The sequence below is a fragment of the Aedes aegypti genome, chromosome 1, assembly GCF_002204515.2.
Source record: "Aedes aegypti strain LVP_AGWG chromosome 1, AaegL5.0 Primary Assembly, whole genome shotgun sequence".
NCBI classification, from domain to species: domain Eukaryota; kingdom Metazoa; phylum Arthropoda; class Insecta; order Diptera; family Culicidae; genus Aedes; species Aedes aegypti.
In genome coordinates, this window is record NC_035107.1 from 209,271,329 (window position 1) to 209,289,167 (window position 17,839).

At 39.9% G+C, this 17,839-nt stretch overlaps 1 protein-coding gene across 2 annotated transcripts in view; it reads right to left on the reverse strand.

Annotated features, from left to right (window-relative positions):
• Positions 1-17,839, reverse strand: part of LOC5575731 (transcriptional activator cubitus interruptus) — a 345,566-nt gene that overhangs the window by 59,262 nt on the left and 268,465 nt on the right. Inside the window, exon 1 of one of the 2 annotated variants that reach the window (XM_021857426.1) lies at positions 11,852-12,072. The exons of the other annotated variant lie outside the window; for it this stretch is intronic. The gene's annotated coding sequence lies outside the window, so the exon portion shown is untranslated. Of the gene's footprint in view, positions 1-11,851; positions 12,073-17,839 lie in introns of those variants that run through there. 2 annotated transcript variants of the gene reach the window in all.

Sequence of the window (17,839 nt, forward strand, 5' to 3'; positions counted from 1 at the left end):
TTTTTCACTACTTCACTACTCACGCCAAATGTTTACTAAGTTTCAGGAAAAAGTTACGAAAAAATACTTTCAAAATGATCCTAAAAGTCCGTGTTTTCGTCCATAGATACTTAGTCCAAGCGTTTTTCAGTGTTTTTCCAATGATGCCTAATTATGTAATTGAGCAGTAACATTCCAATCGAATTCAACAACCATTTAGCTTCCTCGGAAAGAACAGCGCTAATAAAGCGATTTAATTCATCCGGGCCCATCATTAACCATCCCGGCGAAAAATGTTGGCACATTGTTGCGACTGTCTCAATTTGCATTTCCACGAAAAAAGAAAATCACACAGCTGTCAAAAACAAAATCGTGAGCTCCTTTGTGCAGCATTGCATCACGATACGGATCAACCAATCGAGGAATGAGGGGGCAGTGAAGGAGGAAAACCGTGCAGCAGGTATTTCCTTTCGCTCACTTCGGCTTCTGAGTGCTTACGTAGGTACACGTAGTAGGCCATGAGAAGCACCGATACCCTGTGTGACTGTGACCAGCAGGGGTGGTCCAGCTCCAGCGATTCAATCCGATCCTTCTTGAGCAGTGCAAATTTCGCGTGAACTCAATTCCAGTATTGTACCTCTTAGCGGAGTTTGGGGCAGGTGGGCCACCTTAACCAGATATGTCTCTATACCTTTGTCGAAAGCTTATCGAATCTATTGATTTAGGATTATGTTGTTTGTTATAGTTTTCATGTTCGTCTTCTTATTGTCATTTAAAATTACTAAATTTCTAAAGCTTCTCAAATATATGCCAAATAACATATTTTTTTAGAACTATGGGGCAAATCTATTACTTGTATTGTATACAAAGCAGAGTCCTAGTGGCAATTTGAAACATATTTTCGTTCGTTATTTTTTACGTTAAAATGCCATAACAAATTACATATTTGAACAGTTGTAAGCTGTACCAGACATGAAAAAAACCTTTTTTTATAATTTACCATATAACATGCTTAAAAACAGCAAATTTTTAAATATCAATTGGTATTTGGTGGTTTATACAAAAGTCGATAAAATATCGATAAAAATGGAACAATTTTCATGATATTTTGCACACTGTACTCGGGCACATATCGTTAAACTTAATAAGGAAAAAGATTTACTAGAGGTTTAAAAAGTAGGGATGGCCTTCTTGCCCCATATAACACACTTGCCCCAAACTCCGCTACATGCGCAAGTGAAAAAGAGCATCCATCCGGCGTGGTTGGTAGAGTTATCGCATTGTTCGACGAAGCAGGATCTCCTTTGTTTGTTTGCGGATCATATTGCCCATGGAAACCACCGAACAACGGGCGAGGATTGCTACGGATGCTGGTCCATTCATCCCCCTTCATCGTCATCTTCATCGTATTGCAATCCCTGCAATTCCAACTGACAGACAGGCGGAACGAGGAGGGATGATTGCTTTATTTGATAAGCAAATTATCTATTATGATCTGCGGAGGGGGTTTATCCGCTCAGCTTTCTTTCGCATTCGCGCTCGTTTGTACGATGTACCATCATGATGGCTGGCACATAAAAAGCGATCGCGAATAATTGAGAAATAACATTTCATAAATAGAGGAAAGAAACGAAATAATGCACTCCATCATCGTGGGCTTTGCTTTAAATCTTTTTGCATCGTTCGGGCGCTCCTCGATGATGGTGAGCACTGCGCAAGCTTTTGGAAAAGCCCTGAAGCTGGGCTTTGGATCTGTGCGAAAGGATGCGAGAGCGTAATAGTGGAGCGAGGATGCCCTTTAGAGGAAATCACATGGAAGATCGAATAAAATCTGTGTGCACCGACTTCCTGGACTTTTGGATGGAATCTGCAGATTTTGGGACCACTCGGTGACTTCCAAAAAAGACATGACTCGCGAAACAAGCAAATCGACTGGATCTTGTAATGTTTTGTTCTTCTCAACATTGAGTTCAGCAATGTTAGGCACGGCTATTCAGTTGATTGTGCTTCAATAACAACGTGATTGATATCTTTCTTATCTTATTCTTCTTGGCATTGCGTCCCTTCTATGACAGAGTATGCTTCTCAACTAGGTGTTCCAAGTGCACTTCCACTGTTAATAACTGAAAGTTTTCTTGGCGAAATTTGCCATTTTCGCAACCGAATATCGTGTGGCACTCAATGGTACTTTATGCCCAGGGAAGTCCAGAAAATGTTCATTGCGAAAAGATCGTGGACCGAACGAGAATTGACCCAGTCACCTTCAGCATGGCTTCGTTTTGTAGCCGCGAACGTCATCACTAGGCTAAGCAAGGCCCCAATCATGCTTGCTTTGCTTATGCAGTTTTCCAACATTTTTGGACACATGAGGTAGTGAAGCGAAATCTAGAATGATGTGAAAAGTACACTATGATTTGTCAATATCGGGAACCAAGAGACCAAATGTAATACAAAAAGTTGTACCCATTCTGAGTCAGAATGAGTACGCCTTTATTTCGTCCCTGGTAGGAAATTTTGATATTGATGATAAGGTTATGAATATTTAAACTGTTTGATATTGTCTAGTGTTGATAGATTATCGGGTCCGATATCATCGTATTTTTTGACAAAAACAACTATTTAGCACAGCTCACGTAAGTTTTTGAAAATTTATGAGCAGGATTCGTTTACGATGTATTCGCAGAACTTCTAGATGATCAGCGATTTCTTCAGAATCGAATCGAACCTTTCGTTATTTAGCTGAAACTCCGTACCCAGTCAACATTTTGGTTGATATAACTTTTGTTATACATCATTCTATATGAACCAATTCAATCGTATAGAATGCATGAAATGGCTATATACGTACCAAAGTGGAGGCTATATGCGTACTTGGCACGACTTTTTCAGACTTTCTGCGATCAGATATACGATGCCACAAAATTTGGATGAAAATAAAAAAAAAGTTTCCAGCGAGTCTCGAACGCGGGACCTCTGGATCAGGAATCGGACACCTTACCACTGTACCACTTAGGATTACACATCAGACGATTGATTAGTTGCCAATATTAATACATGTTTCATGTACAGCGATACATACTTTGTTGTTCTTTGAGGCAGTAGAAGCATTAACCTAAGAATGCTAATGTCGCTGCTGTTTGTGTTACCAACATCTAGTTTGCCACGAATTGACAGCGTGAGTACCGGTCCTCAAAGTGTCAGCTTAATTTTAAAAACCAAAACAACGACATGGTATTGAACAAACAATGGAAATCCATAATTTAAGGTAATAATAATTGACATCAGTTTTGTGGCAACAACGCCACTAGCGTTCTACTACTAATATTTCTATTTTTGAGGCCCATCGTCAGCAGATACAAAGTTTGGGTGGCAATTTTTGCTAAGTTATTGCGATTTCATACGATGCTTTCTGGATTGATATATGATCTGTCAGTTTATATAACATAACGCGATTCTATGTTGCACTATTTAAGACATGTTTTGTTGTCAACACAGATTGTCGTTTATGAATCGTATTGGGGATTTATATACAACTTGTATTAACATTGATAACGCCTTATTTGGCATCTTACGCGATTCTGATTTTGGACGCATGAATATGTGATTTTAGAAGCACATTCTTATACGATACGTGGTTCACTGGGTAGTTGCTCTCAGGCTCTCAATTTCTATTTAAATGTCTTCCGCAACTATGAAGTTTCAAATACAACATATTCGAAAAGTTTTTTTTTTCAATCGAATGGATTAGCAGATCAGTTCTTGAATACTCTCCAGCAAAGGTTGCGGAAAATTCGTCTGGGAAGATACACTGCAGAAAAAGCTCTAAGTTTTTTTTTGGTATATGCAATTTGGATGGTAAATCCCGTGCTGAGCATGGAGTGGTGAATTGATAATTTTCTTCTGGTGAATCAATTTATACATTTGCTCACCAAAAAAAATCTTGGAACTAGGGGTAAGGCTACAATTAGAGGACCCATTGCTAGGAAAAATTTCACGGGATTCCCGTTAAATATTTTATTTTGTATTCCGGAAAGTTTTGTTATGATATGCAATTGATTATCTATTTTCAAGTAGTAGTCACAATTTCATCGTTAGTTAATCATTGAGCTAGTTCTAGAGCTTTCCGAATCGGGAAACATGATCGAACTTTTTGTAAGTATTTATAATTATAATTTATATATTGCGCAGTTCCCACCTTATTGGACCCCGCACTTCAGAAGTGCGGGCGGGTTCATAAGTGCGGAAACGTCAAACCCTTTGTTTTCGCCGTTGGCGGGCAAGAAAAGGCAGTGAATCGGTTTCGCGCCAACGAAAATTGTTTACGTTTTAGCAAAAGCATGTGCTCTCAGCAGGGTTGCTAGTTTGTTTGTTTTATTTATTTCACGAAAACTTGCTTGTAAAACATTTGTAAAAGTATGTCAGCCACTTGAAATAGGCTTGTTCGATTATAATTAATTATGGCAATGATGCAGTCAAGTGCAAATCTGCATTTGGATAGAAAAAACAGTGTAATTTGTCGCGTAAATGTACATTTGAAGAACTTTGGGTATGGATCCATTTGCATGGAAACATATTTGGAACCACTGCTTGGTGACCTTCGAAGTGCGATACACAACTTTACCAATAATCCATTTATCAAAGCAAAGCACAATAATTATTCGGCCGTGCGGTTAGTGTTACCAAGCATTTAGCCGCATCGAGCTTTCGCACCGACAATTTTCAGCAGACTACAGCAGCAGTCTGTAGTCGGAATCAGATGGATGAAATAGATTTGTGTCAAATGTACCAGAGACGGGAGGGGTTTATTACAAACATGGTCATTTTCTCTGAAATTCCATGGCAGTTTTAAGAATGGTCGTAGTCAGCTAAAATAGTATTTTTACCATAGAATTTTTTCCCGTGTGTAGCGAAAGCAGCACCTTTTACGAAAAATGATAGAAACAAACAAAATATTTGCTACACGGCAACGCGGATCTACTCAAATCTGAGTTGTTTCAACTCAAAACCGTAGTTGAGCCCAATAACCCAAATTTAAATAAATTCCCAAGGCCTTCATTAGGTAATTTGCCTTTGAAGCCATAAGAAAAATTTACTTAAATTTGGTTTGATTCAACGCAAAATTGAGTTCATTCAACCCAAGCTTGAGAATAATACATTTACCCAAATTTGGCTTATTGGGTCAAACTACCCCCATTAGGTAGGTGCAGCTCGCTCTATTTTTGACAACATTGGTGGGGAAGAGAGAGAATCCCGAGAGATTTTGGGTTGAGAGAATAATCGATATACTCAATTTTGGGTAAAGTCAAATCAAAACTTTGATAATCTGTTTTTTCCGTGTAGCGTTTCTTTCCGACATTCGTTCAATCGCTCGTGTTGGAAGCACTGCCGAACATCAGCGAAAAAGTGTCGACTACAGTGGGGATTCGCTTGTTGGGAGTCCGCTACATGGAATGTTCCGATGGTTGGAAAAAAATCCAACTAATGACTGGTACGCTGATCATAAGTACTGTGCAAAAGGATAGGACAAGAAACAGTCAAGGAATGATTCCGCAACCGAAATTACTTGAGCTGTACGCTGCCGTTCTACACACAGAAATAAAAATAGTCACAGAATTACTAAAGCTTATACATTAATGACTATTTTATATCTGCCTCTCTTTCATTCTACTGTGAATATTTACACTAACTGTCATTTCGATTGGGTTGAAGCTTAGCGATCTTAAACCAGGCGAATTGACGAACAGGAATAAAATTCCCTACAGAATGAAAGAGAGGCAGATAGAAAATAGTCATTATTTACTAAAACTTAGTGTTTCTGAGTGTACGCATATTTGTCCCGCGGTCCACAAGGTTTATGGCCGGTACGCTGATCATAAGTACTGTGCAAAAGGATAGGACGATTTTTAGCGTAGTTAACATCTCCATGTGTTTACTCATTTTTGGGTAATTTAAATCGAGAATGCTATCAGAATGCGAAGTTTTGTTTAATGTTTATGATCCATAATCGAGCAAGAGTCGTAATCAAATCACTGATTGCTTGCTTGGAGGCTTGCAGGATGCCTTTTAATGTTTGCTCTCCTTCCAAAGTCATCGAAATGTTGAATGTACTTCAACTTTTTGGCACATTATTAGCTGATTTAACAATATCAAAAATTGATAATCAAACCATAACAAACAATTAAACAAAACAATGGTCTTTATTTTCACAGTTCTTACAACTGACAGTGGGCGATATTCACTTATCGCCCGGGACATCCTGGCTACGAAGAACACTGTGTATCGATATATGGTTGTCATGGGCCTGCAAGAAACGGTCAAGGAATGATTCCGCTACCGAAATTACTTGAGCTGTACGCTGCTGAGAAGTAGAGCTGATTTCATAACGTCGGTAACGCCAGCTGACTGACAGTGGGAGAAGATGTCAAACTTACTTTGACGTCTGAGAACCGTCGCATGGAAGTCTCTATATATATAGAACAAATGTGTAGGTTTATGTGCGTTTCGTGACGATTTCTGAGCTGCCAGATGATTTGATAGAAAATCTGTATCTACTAGGTTAGAAAATCTGTGTCCCATACAAAAAAATCTGGGTCTATACAAAAATTGTTGAAAGAAAATCTATATTTCATACAAATTGAATCTGTGTCAGAATAAAAAAATCTTTTCGATTTGCTCTCCAGATGCGTCAGTCTGGAGCATTTTCACCAGCTGTCAGTTGTTTCAACTAACGGGCCGGATTCGTTACATGGATGGTTCCAACCAGCGGAACCCCGCTGTACCGTGATTGCTTACAACACTGGTGTCCTGTTTTATATTCGCCTGTTTAATAAATTTCAAATGATGGCGGCCAAGGATTTTAGCTCTATCTGATGTACTAAAACCGTGTTTTTCGAAATTGTGGCCTGCGACGGTTAAAGATTACTTCGCGCGTTTCACGCATTCTATAATATAAAGACTACTTTGGATCATTGTACGTGTTTAGTTTTGAATGTTTAGAAATACTACGCATTTTTTTTTATCCTGATGACGTTTGGTTTCTGCTTTCTTTTTTGATGACCCTAGACGGATAGGTTCTGCTTAAAAATCGGACAGCAAAAAGTTATTCTCTCACTTTTTGTTTCGTGCACTGCAACTACATATTTCGTTCTCTTGGTTACACGTCAATTTTATTCACGCGACATTTCATTTTTATTCATTGTTGTTTTTTGCTTATAAATTATTACTGAGCAGATAACCAAAACTTACTACAAATCCGATTCATGATACTATTCAAAACAAAAATATATATACGATTAATAAAACATACGGTATGACCCATAGAAAATGTGAACGAAACATAAATTTATTGATTTTGGACATGATTTTTATCTGTTTCTTGCACCTTGAAGAGATAAATTGAAGGCATACTTTCAAATTTTATCTTGCGGTCGTCGAGTTCAATATCTTTGTGATAAAAGCTTCTAAAACATCAACGATGGTGTGAGATTATTCACAGGCCTTGTCTCATATCAAACGATAGAACTGGTTAATTACTGGGTCATAGGAGATTTAAACATATTTTCGTAAAAACGGCTCGTTTTGGAGATTCGTGGTTGATGCTTCATATAAGTGTGATGAGCTGCTCTTTTTTGCTCAAAACCTATGAGCTTGTATTGATATAACTTGTCTCTAGCCGAAGGAACAAATTTCATGCTTAAAAAAACTATTATAGACCTCCATATTATTTTTTTTATTAAACTTTAACAAAAAATAAAGGCATATCAAACCTATAAGACGTAAATGCCCTCAAAACTATGACCCGGCAAAATATTCTATTGTGACCATGAAAAACACGTTTTAAAAGAACTCCTCCATCCTCTGATGCTAAACAAACTAACATGTTCAACAATAAAGTGTGATTTTCGAAGGTGGAAAGTTCATCACCAAAGTATACGACAATCAGACGCTGTTTCTAACTTTGAATGGGCAAAAGCTTTAAACTTATTTGCTTTATTACATTATTTAGGAACGTAAGAAAAATATGACAAAAATTTTCCTTGATAGTAAAGTTATGTCAGAATATACTACAGTAATCAAAAATTACATTCACTCACAAAAATAATGAAAATGACGCTTGTGTCTTCTCTTTTGATTGTCAGCATTCAAAAGATTAAACTAAAAAAGAAACCTAAACAACCCGCCCTCAGTCTACTGCCAGATTTTCAGACGTATCCTGACCATATACTTATCACAATATCTACCTCCGTAGCACTTATGAGAGTGTCGCTGAGTCGGTTGCCTCTCGTTAAGCAAGTGCTATATAAACATTTCCTTCCCCTATCCCAAAATACGGTAAAGATGGGCGTGGCCGGCAATAGCGATATTTATGCTTTTGACGGCTTAAACGCTAACCAACTATGTGCGAGCAATGAGTAAAGAAGGACCAGAAAAAGTTGAATTTTACAAAAAAAAAATCAATCATCAGAGAAGCCTGATTTCCGAAATGGAGCCATTATAATAATTAAAGAAGAAAATTAAAAATCTTTAACAAAAAAATGAAATAATTAGGATATCAATGCTAGTAGTGGACCCCTTAGTAGATGAAATTTATTGTGCGTGCAGTTCGTTAGGCCAAATGCTGTTCGGTCGAATGCCGTTAGGCTGGAGGCCATTTGGCCTAAAGGGTCGTAAGGCCGAAATAACATTTGATCCTGGGGTACGGGTCTAGTGTAGTGGTTAGAACTCACGCCTCTCACTCCGAGGACCTGGGATCGAATCCTATCCCCGAGATAGCCAATTATGACGTGAAAGTTATAGTGACAACTACCTTCGGAAGGGAAGTAAAGCCGTTGGTCCCGAGAAAAACTAGCCTAGGGCTAAAAATCTCGAATTATAATAAAAAAGAATGATCATTTACTTTCAAATGGTTTACATATTCATCAGTGTTTTTTCCTTCTTTTAATCGAAGGCTGTTCTTTCTAGCTACCTATATTTCACAGCGGATATTGTGGGCTTCTAGGTAATTCAAATTATCCTAATCTAACAACTATCAATCCTTTCGACATGAAAATTCATCCAGTGGCTTCTAGCTAATGCAAATTCCTGGTCCTGGTCAATCTAACATCAACAAGGAACTACAGTCGAACTATCAACGGTAGTTAACGGTAGTTCATGATGTATTTTCGACAATTCATGTTTTCATGAACTCTTTTTGGAGCGTGAATCCAAAATTGGTGTTCTCATCGAATCTGGTCAGTTCACTCAGGTACCGTAATCCGGGGGCAAATAGATCACAATTTCAGAACCTCTTGTTATGTCATCCTCTGGTACTCAAATATTGTAAAATTAATTTCGACAAAATTAGTTCTTCATCGGTCCATCTATCAGTTTATGCAATCGATTTTTTATGAAATAAGATTTAACATTTCATAAAATTCGCTTTAATATAAAAAAAAATGGCACACTGGGGCGAATTTGATCACCATATAAAAAGCTGGTTTTAGAATATTTTTTTCTATCTACTAAATTCGTATCTTCGAAAGCTAAAAATGGAGTCAACATTATTACAACTTATATATTTCATCATTTTATTGCAAAATTAATCTTTGTACTCCCTTTGAAAAAAGCACGTTCTTCTAGAATAAACGGTTTTATGAGCAAATCACTTGTAATGCTGTACGATTTCAGAAATGAGTTTAATAGTAGTACCACCAGCAGTTTGTTTAGTATCCACATTTCCTACAGTATTGCTTACATCTTCAAAAAACTGTGAATATTTCTATGCAAAACTGATTTTAATAGAAATATTCACGGTTCAGAAACATCATTAGACATCTATAAACTAGAAAACATGGAATGTATGCGATGCACGGAAAAAATGCGTTGCCGGAATCATGAACAAAAAGTCATGAAATCATAAAATTTTATGTTTCATAATATCATGACTAGAAGTCATGAAACCATGGCAATTATTCAAGAATTTGTGTGCTCAGGGCGTTACATAAATCCAACTGTCACTTTTTTCATTTAAGTCAACACGTCTTTTGGTAGTGTTTTTTTTTCTAGTGAAATTATACATAAATTTTGTTTGCGGAAGAGGTTAATTTGAATACCATGCTCGTCGGAACTTTGCCATCATATCGCTGACATTCCCGATGACCCAATGGCTGCCATTGCTATTAGATGTGCGAAAATGTACTTGCAAGAATTCTCACTGATTATTCCGTACCGGGCAATGATTGACGAAGGTTTTGCTTGACACATTCGTCGGTGATTTTAAATTTTCGGTGTGATGCATTCTCCACATCTTACAATAGAGCAGCTCACACAAACCTTCAGCAGCCGGATGATCTTTATCACTTTCCACGCCCGCATAGTCGTTTATTTTTCCATCGCCAATACAATCCACCAGCACTTTGCAGCCCAGGGACGATGTGCCAATTCAACTGATGTTTGGAATGACATTTTTCGTTTTTTTTTTTAGTTCATGATTTCATGATCCGGCTTCATGATTTCATGACTCAAATTTCCACTTTTCATCACCAAAACTGGAATCATAAATGACAGGTATCTAAATCCATGAATAGTTTTCATGTTTTCATGAATTTTATTCATGGTTCCAGCATACATAGTTTATGATTTGATGATTTGAATTAACACTTTGGAAACGTAACGTACAGCTGACGTTACGGTAAAAAGATTCATGATTTCATGACTTTTGGTCATGGTGTATTTTCATAACATGAAAATACACATTCCTCCCAAAATCATGACCTTTTCTCCTTGTTTTGGGTGCCGCATTTTTACCCGTGTGCCAACGAAACATAAGCATCCTTGGAAGGAAATGCAATTTGGTACCGACCTGATCAAACTCACCCCAGTGATCAATTTGCCCCGGATTACGGTACAACCAAATCTGGAGAGCGTGGATCGAAATCGGAATTGGGATCGGAACAGCCATAAACCAACTGAATTGGCATAATTTAGTTACTGAAGTTTTATCGAATTAATCGACCATAATACCAAGTAAATAAATAAATCCTGGGCTTCATTGAACCTTGGATTGGTTTTGACTGAATTTTAATAGCAAGGAATATTTACTAATTAGATTATATGTACAATCCATGGTAAAAGCCATGTTTTTTGTGTGTTCAATAAACTCTCCATTAACTCGTTTATCCAAGAACCGTTTAGACTTTTGCGATGCCTCAAGATCACCGAAAGCCCAAGAATTAAGTTGCTCCACAAGTTACTCGAATGCACCGCATCAAGCCTTATGCCCACCGAACCAAATCCTCAACCACCGCGCGAGAGCTCCCAGGCTCCGGGAAGATCAAGACAGCCCACGAAGAAAACAACAAAAGCCGGAGAAAAGTAAACAATTTGCTTGGAGGCATAAAAACGAGAAAATTATGATCGCACGACGAAGGATTCGTCGACGGCTCTCAATGCTGACGGACTGGCAGGTGAGGCTGCACACCAAGACCGCAAGACGATCGTCGATTCTTCGGACCCCATGGTTCTTGTTAGGTACGCTGGAATATCGACGCGAGAGGCGTTCGATTGAGCGTGATAAAAATCACTGCTGCTCGGCCGTGCTTGAGTTGTAGTTCCGTCGGCTAACCGATCGACCGCGATCGTCGGACGGACGGACGGACATGATGGTTTTAATTGAAGCCCCCCACCGATTGGCTCGCGGACCACGCCCACCAATTCAACGCTGCCGAAGAGGGCCCCGCACAACATCGAACCGCCGGGGCGCGATCACGCCTCCGCGAACGATCATGAACCTCCGATTCCCGAATGGTGCGCGCGCGATCATCATCGACCGTCGTCGTGGTCGTTGGGGTCTTAATTTAATTCCACATCATAAGCGCTTTGTTTCGCCTCTTACCTTTCTTCTGCTTCACCGTATTCGTTATTGAATCGTGCCCTGGCAGGCCAATCTGGCTCCCTGGCTGGCCGGGACTGCAAAAGGTTCCACGGGAAGATATTTATCAGCGATCCCTGCGGCTGCAGGGCGGAAGGCGGCGGTGGTGAAAAATCCACAATTCGTTGCAGCGAGCCGTGGCTCGGACTAAATGAAGAAATTTTCGATGACCTTTCGCTCTGATTCTGGCCTTAAGGCAAGAACAGCGATCATTGGATCGATCGGTTCGTCGTGACGGGATCTTCGGGAATTCGTACACACTGACTCCGCACTGAACACTGATTCTCACGAGAATTTTTCTGAACGATTTTTCAGAAATGAAAACATCAAACAAAACGAAACGCACGACACACTACGTCACTTTACTCTCACTGATTGATCGTTGTTGATATTCCTTGTTGTTCTAGTCACTCGATTGCGTGCCGCGGAAACGATCGCCGCGAGGATCAACAATGAACCTTTGAACGAGACGGCACGACACTACCGAAAACACGATCCGAAGCATACTGGCGAGCGGGTTCGTTGAATGGAGTTGTCATGGTTCGGAGAGGGAAGGAGAGCGAGAGAGTGATCGTTCGCGATCGGCTCGCCGACGAGTGCATGCGAAGAGAGAAAGGAGGGAGAGCGGACAGTTTTTCTCTCTTACGATCGCGAAGAACAATCGGGAGAGGAAAATGTCGCTGTAGTTGTGATTGTACGTAGACGTCGTATGAATGTCCTCATCGAACGGATGCAATGGAAATGTTTTCATCGCTACTTATCAGTGCACTGGTCCGGTTGTTTGAACGGGATGATGCAGTTGCACAGAGTGTAGATCTTCTATGGGGCACATCAGAACGGCAGAGTAAGATGTCGAAAGGGACGACGACGAAAAAGAAGCAGATAAGGGTGACTCAAGTGGAAAGCAGCATTGATTTATGTCGGGTGCAGTTCTGGAACCAGTGCGCAGTGCAGCGGATCAGAACCAAGTGCAAACGTTCGGTTTCGTTAGAAGATCATTTTAAACTGTGATCTTGGAAGGCTGGATTGGCCCCGCTAGAGAAGAGCATAATTGGTCGTTGATCGATAACTGTTGCCACCGTAATGTGATGTCAAATGAGAGAAGGATGTAACTGATGGGACATGTTCACTTTAAAGATAAGGGTATTTTAATGAATCGAATGTTACCTATGCTTTAGTAATACCGTATAGCAACAAGGAGCTTAGGTATCCTATAACATCGATCCTATAAATGCATTGGATGTCTTCAAATATTTGTAAGGTTAGATATGGACCGTTCATTTGAAATCTTTTAGTTCATTTAGTGCACTAATTGCATGTTGAATGTTAATTGCTTGTAAAGCGGAACTTTTCTTTGGAACTCTAGAAATGTCTCATAAGTCTTCATAAGAATCGTATTGTTGATTTATTTAGAATGATCACGAAAATCTCTCCTCTTCTCTTCATAAAGGTCTCGAAATATCTTTAGTCTTTACAGAAGTCTCTACAGAGATTTCTACAGAAGTCTCTAAAAAAATATTGACAACTCATTCTATGGCGAACCTACAGCCTTGGTGTGTTAAACAGAAAGGCGTATTTCATTATTGCAAACAATTTTAGAAAACATTGTATTGCCATAAATCTTAAAAGATAAATGTTTTGTTGAAAAAGTGTTTTAGGGGGTCCATCCTCAAACAAAGCGCTATATCTCGATTTGACCAAAACATAGGACATTCATGTTCTCAGCAAAGTTGTTTGTAATGAAAAATGCCACAACTTTGCTTAAGGCACCAACCTTCTATCTTGACGATGCGAAAACATATTTTTCTATCTCCCTTTTGTGGGATTAATCCCAGAATCAATACTGTCAAAAGATGACACATGTCATACCGATCATTTTTGCTTGAGACGTCATGTCTTAAACCAGGGAACTGTTAAATAAGAACTATAAAAGGGGTCCTAAATTTTCTAATCAAATTTTATTTTTATTAAATAACACTATAGAGCGTGTTCTTGCTACTACTTTGGCAAATTTTGCCGTATCATATTTCTACTTAAATTTTAAAATATTGGTCAAAATTTGAACCTTGACACTTTTGATCATGTTTGATGTTCACAAAAACTCCACAGGGGCTCAACTTTTTAACGCTGCACAGAGAAAACGGAAAACCCATATTTGAGTATTTTTAACTTATTTTTCTCTCCCTATTTAATTTGCTCTTTCTATTGTTGTCAGAGAGCGAAGAGCAAAACAACACAAAAACCGAACCTTTGTGCGTTACCTCAAAAAGAGCTTAGCCAGTAGGTGTTTTTTGGCATGGTTGCAAATGGAAACCACTTCTACCCCATCAACTCAAAATTAGGTTAACACACGAACCCCCCGAATTGAGTGGAATGAACTCACTTTTGTGTAGTTCATTTTCACCGTGTGGGTTTGTTCATTTTGCAAGGGACACGGAAAATAAAACACACCCAAAATTTTAGTTCAAACCGAGGAGTGTGATAAAATCTTATAATTCAGAAAAAATGTTTTTTGTTCGTAAACCAAGGCAAAATCTTTCAGATGACGTAAAAATAATGCCGCTGGATTACTTTCTCAATTGCATATGAACATTGTGCTTAGCTGTGTGGCTACCAAACCCTACAATTAATATGAGCTGCATCTTAGTTTGACTAAGCCTACTTTAGCCAGACTCAGTTTATAGATAGATTGCAAAACGAAACCTTACTGAATTACTATTGTTTTCAGAACACAAACAGTAACTTGTTTTCAATTGAACTAAAACTACCTTCCATATCTAATCACAGGAAACTCGCTGCAATCTGCACGATGATTCGTGATTTCGACAGCGTCTGGCGAACCGCTCACGACGACACGAACGAAGGATCAAATTTCCCAACTCTGCACCACAAGAACAAGTGGGGCTCATCCGTCGCGAAACATGACGGAGCCGGGAAGCACCACCAATCCGGACCAACCCCCGACGTCTTCGCCCTTCGAATCCACAACCAAGCCACAGTAAATATGTAATTACTTTATTATTTTTCATCCGTTCAACTTGAAGGTAATATTTCTTGCGCAAAATTCGTGTGTAGCAGCAATCCCGGGTCCGGAGGCCCAGGTCCCCGAAACAAAGCACAAAAGTGATCCGTTCCGTGCGGAGCGGCGCAAAAACATCATGATGCACACAGCTTGCTTGCTGCATACACCATCAGAGAGAGAGAGAGAGCGCGGACAAGGTTAGGCGTTTTGCTGCGCTCTGCGCGAAATGAATTTGGCCCCCGGGGGATGTGCGGCCGCGCCATCAGGGCCACGTTCCTCCCAAAGTTCGCTTTCCTTCGATGGGACGTGGTCGATCACGACGGGAAGGATTTGCAACGGGCTCCACGGTGAGCAAAAGGTGACCAAAATTTGGAGCCATATCTCAATTTCTGTATTAAATGTCTGAGTTTGCGACAATTGATAAACGTCACGTTTACTCAATTATCTAATGTTTTGTATTGGTTTAGGTCAACAAAAAGAAATTCTTCTGTTTTTTTAGTTTATGCCATACTGCTAGATTTTAACTCAAATTTTGGGTGAATTATGTTTTCGTGTATCTTCCGAAATGTCAGAAAGGAACAACCCCAGTGTTAAAAAGAAAAATCCAGGTGAGTTTCTGTTGACGAAGTGAACGTCAAAGATGATCAAAAGTGTTAAGGTTGAAACTTGGCTGTAATTGAAATTTCAACGCATATTTTAATTTTAAAGTTTGATTAACGCTCAACGCTCCGTCATTGTAATCATCGAAACTTCAAAAGTAGTTTTTCTGTCCAAATCTAAAAATTATTCGATGAAAATGTGTACACTATGTTTCGGTTGGAGAATAAAATACTGTGAACACATTTTCATGTAAATTTTCCTGATTTTGAACGAAAAAACTATTTATTCAAATGGGGCCTTCCTTAGCCGAGTGGTTAGAGTCCGCGGCTACATAGCAAAGCCATGCTGAAGGTGTCTGGGTTCGATTCCCGGTCGGTCCAGGATCTTTTCGTAATGGAAATTTCCTTGACTTCCCTACCCGTTATACTCTATGATAATCGTACCTGCCACACGATATACGAATGCAAAAATGGCAACTTTGGCAAAGAAAGCTCTCAGTTAATAACTGTGGAAGTGCTCATAAGAACACTAAGCTGAGTAGCCGGCTCTGTATCAGTGGGGACTTTAACGCCATATAAAAAAATTCAAATATGTAGTTTGTACAACGGGCCACATTGAAGCAGCTGGATGAAGAGCAGGAGTTTCTGAAGCAAAAGTACAACCTGTTGATGCAGATTGAGGATCAGAAGGAACCATCGAATCGACGTAATGGAGTAAGCCAGAAAAGTAGACGGACCGGAGTGAGTGAGAAAAGTAAGAATGATGACCAGTTGGAGAAATGGTTGAAGGGACCTGCTGTAGACGAAGTTGGTGAATCAAAACCTTCATCGTTGGGATATCAAGCTGTTCCGCTGGTTTCTACAATTAGTAATTCGATTCAACCTCCTGTTGGGATTAGCGAGTTGTAACTACCAGCTGTTATGGTGCCAAATAGTTAAATCACTTGTGTCTTCCTGCATCGGCGAATGTCCCCAACATTGGCTGAATACCATGAACAGTTTTTATCAGGACAAGTAGTCTTCTCAGTGTCAACTGTTCCATCATCGATTCCATTTAGGCCAGCAGATCCTTCGGATGCGCTGCTTTCAGGAATGCAAGATGTTCGTCTTCGAATTCCTAATGAACCGATAGCAGCAGTTCAACTCACTGTCACAATACTGGCCAGATATGCAGTAGGACGAGTTTTTCAAGTTAACCAGTCACAAAGTAGTTTGGGTTGTGTTCCACCTCCAGAATTGGCAGTCAGTTCAACAGTTGGTCATGGAAATGAATCATTTTCAAATCCAGCGGCGACGATAGTGGCAAATATTCTTCGACCACCATTAGCTTCGGTTGGATTTACAGATCCTGGTTTGTATGGAGTACGAGCAAGTTCTGTAGTAGGACCATCAAGCGTTCAATGGCAATCCTCAGGAATGGCCAATCTTCTACAGTTCATTCAAGAACACGACGAAGGTTTGCGGATATACAGATGCTGCCAATTTGGCTCGACTGCAGCGAAATTTGGGTGGCTCTGCATTAGAAGCAGTACGAAATCAGCTGCTGCTACCGGCTTCCGTGCCATACGTGATGGATACGCTTCATATGCTGTACGGAGGACCGTAGATACGGACCAATACGCTTCTGATGAAAGTAAGCAACGTGCCTCCACATTAAAAAGAGAATCTTAGTACGTTCGTCGCCTACGGTCTGGCGATTCAAAATTTGGTTGATACAAGAATTGATCGATAAGCTGCCAACCTCGCTGAATCCAGCATCTGGACTCACAGCCAATGTTGATTCTACTCAAAACCGCTTCAAACAAGTCCGGACAGAGAAGCCGAAGCAAAAGGAAAAGTAGTTCACTCACGCTAACGAGTCTTCTGATGTTTCCAAGAAGGAGAAAGAGACGTCAGTTGAACGAACAACAGCGAAAGCCTGCTCGTATTGTGGAAACGAAAATCATCAGATCCTAATCTTTTCCAGTGTCAAGTCATTGGATATCGGAGCGAGATGGAAAACGATGCTACAGAAGAATTTGTATCGCTTGTGTTTAGTTCCGCACCGGAAGTGGCCTTGCCCTTCGAAGAAAGAGTACGGCGTGGATGGCTGTCGTATTCGACGATCCGATGGAGACAACACAGCCAACCGAAGCAGTGCATCACAACTACCACCATTCGAAATCCTTCTCGCTGTTTCGATATCTACCAGTCACACTACAGGGCGAAGAAAAAAGTGTACAAAAATACGGATTTCTGGATGATGGATCGTCGTCGACACTGTTGGAGAAGGCGATCGCAGCTCAACTGGGAATTGAAAGAGAGCCGGACAGCTAGGGTGGACCGGAAAGA